Source organism: Morus notabilis, unplaced genomic scaffold (genome assembly GCF_000414095.1).
Source record: "Morus notabilis unplaced genomic scaffold, ASM41409v2 Scaffold63, whole genome shotgun sequence".
In the NCBI taxonomy this organism is placed as follows: Eukaryota; Viridiplantae; Streptophyta; class Magnoliopsida; order Rosales; family Moraceae; genus Morus; species Morus notabilis.
The window spans coordinates 353,801-361,349 of NW_010365950.1; the positions used below are offsets into that span (position 1 = coordinate 353,801).

At 33.5% G+C, this 7,549-nt stretch overlaps 1 pseudogene; it reads right to left on the minus strand.

Annotated features, from left to right (window-relative positions):
- Positions 1-1,277: 1,277 nt before the first annotated feature.
- Positions 1,278-6,069, minus strand: LOC21404591 (annotated as a pseudogene).
- Positions 6,070-7,549: the final 1,480 nt, after the last annotated feature.

Below are 7,549 nucleotides of genomic sequence, written 5' to 3' on the forward strand. Positions count from 1 at the left end.
CGCGCCGCCCCCCCCCCCGCACTCCCGCCGGCTCCCTCCTGGCGTCCTGGTCCCGCCGCCGTGCTCCGGGCGCCCTGCTCCCGCCACCCCGGTCCCACCTCCCCCGGTCCCACCTCCCCGGTCGCGCCGCCCCAGTCCCGCTCCATATTCATATTCAGGTATATATATATATATATTTTTTTTTTCCTTAACAATATTGTTTTTTTTTTCTTAAGCATTATACTTGTTATTATAACTAGATTATACTTTTTGTCGTCGTAAAAATTTCTTTTTCTTTTTCTTGTAGTGAACATTGTAAGCATATTGCAACAGAAGCACCCTAATCTGAGATGATAAGGATCAGCAAAACAATGGAAAAAGATGAAAAGATAAATATGCTTTTGTTGCAACGGGTCGTTAAAATTTCACAAATTACAAAAACGAAGAGTTTGGTAAGGTTAGATTAAAATGATAAAATATAGATCAATTAGTTTGAGAGTAAAACACACAATGTATTTCTGCTCTTACACTAATCGATTTACTCAAGAGTTTTTTCTTTTCTTTTGTTTTTGTCCTCGACAACAACTAGAGGGAGACTTAACATAACCCTTACCCTGCTTCTTGTCACCGGCTCCATCCAATCAGAAACATTTTAAATCCAAATTCTTTTAATTTTCGTATTTGGTGGGAAACCGTCAAAGGATAGAATCGTAAGTAAGGGTGACAATTTATGTTAGTGTGTCATGTTCATATCAACCCGTTTATTAATCGTGTTAAAAAATATCCAGTCAAACACGACTTATTTATTAAACGTGTTAAAAATATCAACCCAAACACGATCCATTTATTAATCATGTAAATCGTGTCAACTCGTATATCCCGTTTAAATTAGTATATTGAATATATAACTAATATAATCTTGACTTATTTAGCGTGATTAAGACATGTTTAATATATTTATTAATGAATTTATCTTTTCTTTTAAGAAAAATAAATGAATTTTACCTATAAATATTAAAATTCACATTATTTATATATAATATGTCATAAAACTTTCATGTTATATCACATATCATTAGATTATAAATAATACATAGTTAATAGTGTCAATTCGTGTTAAAATGTCAACTCTAACCCAACTTATTTATTAATCGTGTTAATCATATCAACCCAATTATGAAGTCTCAGACTTTTACAAATCAGTAAATGCATTTAATCCTCAGTAAAGCAGACACAATACCTCACTTGAGAGAAAATTGCTTATTCTTTATATATGCATCTCAGAAGTTCACGTGTCTTCATTCGGTTTTCCACGAAGATAGTGGTGGGAGTATCAGCTTCTCTCCAGGTACTTGAGGCTCCACCATACCTGTCACCCTTTACAGCATCTGCCGATGCAAAAGATTCAAGCTCAGCCATTTCTTCTGGTGTTAGTTTCACGGATAGGGCTCCAATATTCTGGTTAAATTTCTCAATTTTGGTGGTTCCAGGGATGGGACAAACATCATCTCCTTGGTGATGAACCCAGGCCAAAGCTAGCTGTGCAGGAGTGCGTCCTTTTCTGGCTGCTATTTCATTTAGCCTCTCAAATATTGTTTTGTTATGCTCAAGGTTTTTTCCTTGAAACCTGGGCAGTTTCTGCAATCGGAAGTAAGCTCGTTCGGTTACACTTCTGTAGGTCACTAAATTTTCTCAATAAGCTCAATTTCTTTGGAATTGCAAGACAAAGTGAGGAAGTTGAATCGGTCAATAGTCACTTTAAAATTCAATCAACTAGCCATTATGTCTAAAGTAAACAACAATTTGAAGATCTACTCTTGTCAAATACAATGAAAATTAAGGTTATGTATTTTGAAGATTGAGCCAATCAGTTAGAGTTGCATCTGTTTCAGTAAACTAGGGTATCTTGGAGGCTAAAATATGCAACTAAAACAAGGCCTTGAGTTTTGAAGGAATGCCAGCTACAAAGTGAAACTATGACAGCATTGAGAGAGCTTAATGAGTATGGTATGGTTTCCTGTCTATTTAAAAACCGTTCCAAGATATGTAGAAATATAAACTTTCAGCATGTGCAAAAGCATTGATGGGGCCGCAAAGTAGCTTGAAACGCACACCGGATCAATACTTAAAAGTAAGACTTCTTAGGAAATGAACGAACCTTACGGAAGTCATTATCAGTCAGAGTTTCTACAAGCTTAGGGCCAGAGGACAAGAAACCTCGTCCTAGAGGGCTGTATGCAACAATACCAATGCCAAGTTCCCTGATAAATTAAGAATATAGCATTAACAAGTGCATAGTTGCTAATCTTATATGAACAAATCATTAATTTGCATCGAGCCTCACCTGCAGGTAGGAATAATTTCATCCTCAACATCTCTCACCCACAAGGACCACTCCAACTGCACAGCTGTAATTGGATGAACGGCATGTGCTCTTCTTATTGTTGAAGCTGATGCCTCAGACAAACCAATATACTTTATTTTACCCTCTTCAACTAGTTTCTTCAGCTCCCCAACCTTTTAAAGGACAGCAAAAGAAAATAGGAAATTTCAAACTACAAGCTTGCCCACCATAAGATTTGAAATGTAAATCAAATAAGTACAATAGAAACAAAGAGAAAAAAAAAAAAAATAAAAAATAAGAAGTTGTAGTGGCTACTGGCGACAAGGTAATGATAAAGGAAAATCCTTGCACAAGTGATTTACTTACTTAAATTGATGTAGGACCAAGATTGGAGAAACTAGAATGGAGACTGAAAAATATAACAGAATAGAAAAATAGAACCAACTGAGAGAAAATAGGGAATTTCTTTAAATAATTAAATTACCTAGATCCTTATCTCCATCAACTAGCTATGTAACTTCACTTTTTCAAATGCACAATTTACCTTCAAACTTTGGTCCAAAATTTATAGAAGCCTATATCGTGCATATCACTTGGTAACAATCACCACATGCCACTATATCAATTTTCTTCTTTAAATCAGTCACAAGTGCACATTATGTCCTGATATTCTGCCTGGGATTCACAAAACAATAAGATTCAATTAACATAAGTACAACGTTCCTCCAAATCATTAGTCTCGTAACCCCAACCACTCCACTAACAAGATGTAAACAGAACATGACCACAAAAATAAATTCGGGCAAGAGAACAAAAACCAGTAACAGGGGTGGGGTGATTGTCAATCTGGTGTGATATTTGAACCCACCCAAAACCGGTTATATTAATTATATATATAATAAACATATTATAATTAATAATATTTTAATTATAATATAATTAAAACTTACAACTATATTATATTATACTATAATAAGAACATGACCACAAAAATAAATTCGGGCAAGAGAACAAAAACCAGTAACAGGGGTGGGGTGATTGTCAATCTGGTGTGATATTTGAACCCACCCAAAACCGGTTATATTAATTATATATATAATAAACATATTATAATTAATAATATTTTAATTATAATATAATTAAAACTTACAACTATATTATATTATACTATAATATAATATATATATATATAATTACAATATAATATATAATAATTATATTATATACAATAAATATATTATAATTAATAGTCGTGTGTAATGCACTATAATAGATAATTGTACATTATATTATATTACATATTATAAGATATAACTATTATATAATATATTTAATTATATGATAATATTGATGGCTAATGATGGAAAAAAAATAAAAAAAATAACTTGAAATAGCTATTCTTTCTATGTGATGGAGGAATGATGATTCACCTAAAATAAGTTACTTAAATTTCATTACATTCTATTCATTTTCTTTCCACCCAACTAAACACACTCATAGTTCTAATAATGCATCCAAAGGTTGGTTCAAACTTTATTTCATGTTTATACCTTGCACTATCAAATGTGAGTTCGAACCACATATATGTTCACAAAAAATCCACATATATATTCACAAAAAATCAACATATAGATTCAAACCCACACATTCCGAACCTGCAAAGTGAAATTTATTTTACTAACTATAATTAAACAAAAAAAAAAATATCCTTGATCATTTTACTTTTGGTATTTAAAGGTTTTACTTTACTAATGGACGCTTTTACTTTACTAATGGGTATTATCAATATAATGTTTTAAAGGGCTTCGTGATAATCTTTGGGCTGCTTTTGGAGACGAAATTCGGCAGCTTCTAGGAAATGGGGGAGTAATTTCAATTCCATGTAATTAGGTGAGATATTATGGTGGGTTTTGATATCACCAATTGTCATGAATAGTGAGGAGGAAGAGGAGGCAGAGTTTCAGGTCAGGACGAAGTGCATTGGGCTCGCCGGAGCGCTGTAGAAGAAGCCACCGGCAGCGGCGCCAGAGGAACAGCGGCCGGGGCTGGAAGAAGCGCTGACGTAGGGAGTGGAGCAGGCGCTCTCGAAATCCTCGAAGAGGGAGTGGGGATCGGGGGTTTCGCCATTGTTAGGGTTTTGGAGGTCTGGTTTTGGGTCGCCATTGTTATTGGAGCTTGGAGGTTCATGGTTGTTTTGAGGAAGCAAGAAACAGAGATTACGGCATGGGTCTGAGTGCAAAGATAGAGATGGAGAGATTTTGTCGGTTTTTATTTTGCACTTGGAGTTCGAGTTAAATTTCCTTTATGCCATTGCCATTGAGTTTTTTTTTTTTTTTTTTGGAAAATTTTTCTTTTTTGAAGTTATAGAAGAATGAGAAACATGAATTTTATTTATTTTTTAACTCTTAAATATGTATTAAATATTATATGTTATGTATATTATTTAAATCAGTATAGATTTGACTATATCTCATAATCAAAAACTGTTACTATTCGTAGTGAAGAGTACGAGAGAAAGTTTTTACTTTTTTATATAATAAGTTAAAAAGTGATTATATTCTTTTTTATTATTTATAATTCATTCACATTCTAACTACACATTCAATATAATTTTTAATTGAATTAATTTTCTTTCTATACACCCTATTATTTCAAAATTAACCTTAACTATTATCATAGAATCATTACGTAAATAAATTAACTTGATTAATTTATTTATGAATAAATTAATATAATCTAGGCCTCGTTCACTTCGCGGATTCGAGTTTTTAATTCGAGCTGAGATGTGACATTTTCTGAGAGCTTTTCACTGTAGAAGAAAATTTTGATGTGACATTTTCTGAGAGCTTTTTACTGTAGAAACCTAAAACTGAAAACTCGAATCGGTGAAATGAACGAGGCCTATGTGTTTCAAAGATTATGGCTCCGTTCATTTCACCGATTCGAGTTTTTGCTATAGTAAAAAACTCTCATAAACAATCACATCTAACTTTTTTGCTACAGTAAAAAACTCTCACATAAAATCACATATCAACTTAAATTAAAAACTCGAATCAGCAAACTGAACGGGCCCTATATGGATTAATACACGATCCGCACTTATTCGCTTTTGCATCAAAAATCATTTTGGAAACCAACAAAAACCAACACCCTCATTACAAACACAGAAACTTTGACACAAAAATTAGAGAAAACCGAAGAGATCAAACCAACTAGAACAAGTCCATCAACGTAGCAAATATGAGAAGAACAGTTGAAACAACGCTGAAAAAAGCCTCCCAAAACGGCACCGAAAGTACTTGAAACTCGGCGATGCGTGGGGCACACGCAACTCTGCCGACTGGTAGCAATTAACACACAATTAGAGCACCTTCTTCACCTCCCTCCCGTGATCTAACTCAGAGAGTTTCAACAGGATCCTGCGGCGAACGCGTCTTAGATCTATGGCAAAGATCGGCGGCCTCTTCCTCTTAAACAACTCCATTTCGATGGCTCCACATACTTCTGTTGGCACAAACCCATCTCCGGTGAGTACTACAATTTTCCCGTTGAGATTTGGAGGCCGACAACCTGTTAAAAAGTCAGACCACCGACCCCAGAATCCAAACTCTTGAAACTCTCAGACTCTCTCTCACTAACTTTCTCTCTAGCGTCAAGTACTCACTTAAATTGTAATCTATTATTATAGAAACACTTAAGCAACGTTTGTTTCCTGTATTCATCCCTGATTCTGAATCATGATTCATGGTTCTATAGAGTATTTTTCTCTCACAAGAAATACAAGTAAAACGAAAATGGTTCTGAATCATGATTCTGAATCTATGAATCAAACGTCCACTTAGTATTATTTTCTCCATAAAAAATAAAAATAAAACAGTATGTACAAATGAATAAAATGTGAATCACCAATGCAACTTAAAGCATAGAATTAGTCTCACTTAACCCTTTTCTGTTAGAATTTAAAAACTTTAAAAGCGACTTTGTGTCAAGTTCTTATAGTGTAGGGTGAGTGAGTATCGTCTCCACAGGGATTGAGTGTTAAATTGACGCTAAGTACCGTAATTATCGTAACTTAATTTTATCTAGGCAACTGAATCTTAATGAAATAAAAGTAGAACTAGAACAAATATAAATACTAAAACAAGATAAAATGTGGAAACTTCGGACAAATGTACTAGGGACTTAACTTTACCTTATTATTCCTATGTTCACCCTATCAAGTCAATACTAGCCAATTTCGCTCAATTCATTAGTCTTACATTTTCGAAGGTAATTTCACTCCCTCTCCCGAGTGCCGAGCAAAATAGTATGCAATACCTAGTTAAACAATATCCCTATTAGCCTAACTGAATCAAGCATCCATTAAGTAACATAATTTTGATTACCCGAATTAATTCCCGAACTCAACTAACTCTAGGTTGTGTTTCCTAATTCCAACGTGTGAAAATAACTCTCTCGAGCCTAAATCTACATATATATATATATCTCTAATCCATGAAAATAGAAATTAGAGCAATAAACATAGAGAAACACAAATGAATTAAGTGGAAATCAAACTAACAATTGACAAAATATTCAAAACATAGTTCAAATAAGGTTACATCAAATCCTAAAATAATATTCTAGCTCAACATAGAAGAATCCTTAAACTTTAACTTTTACTTACTGGGGTTTCTTAAAATATGCGGAACATTTTTTTTTTTTTTTATATATAAGAAGGAATGCTTTCATAATTTGTAACAATAATTTCAAATAAGTGAGTCACTAAATTTCTTAAAGCTGTTCTTAATTTTAGTTAAGATAAAACCTTTCAGGAATATCCTTCAAACGGAATAGCATTTGAACTCTTGTTTCAAATACTCTTTAAAAACTTTTCTAAAACTAGTCATTTCAATCGGTCATCTCATTTGACTTTAAAACGGATTTCGTGAGAAATCTTAAATTCAAGTACATCTTAAAGTCCTTCTAAAATTACTCATTTAAATCGTCATGTTTAAAATTTATTTATTTGTTGCGTGTACTGTTGCAACGTTCTAAAACTTAAATACTCAAAACTAGGGTTGTTAGCTACAACCTTGGTTTTCTTAACACACATATGTACGTATACTTTTTAAACATACATACTTGAAACCTTTGAATCATATAGACATATACATGATTTTTCTTAAACTTACTGCGGAAAATAACTGCGTGAGCGGTATCCATTCCCATCTCCACCATTCGTCC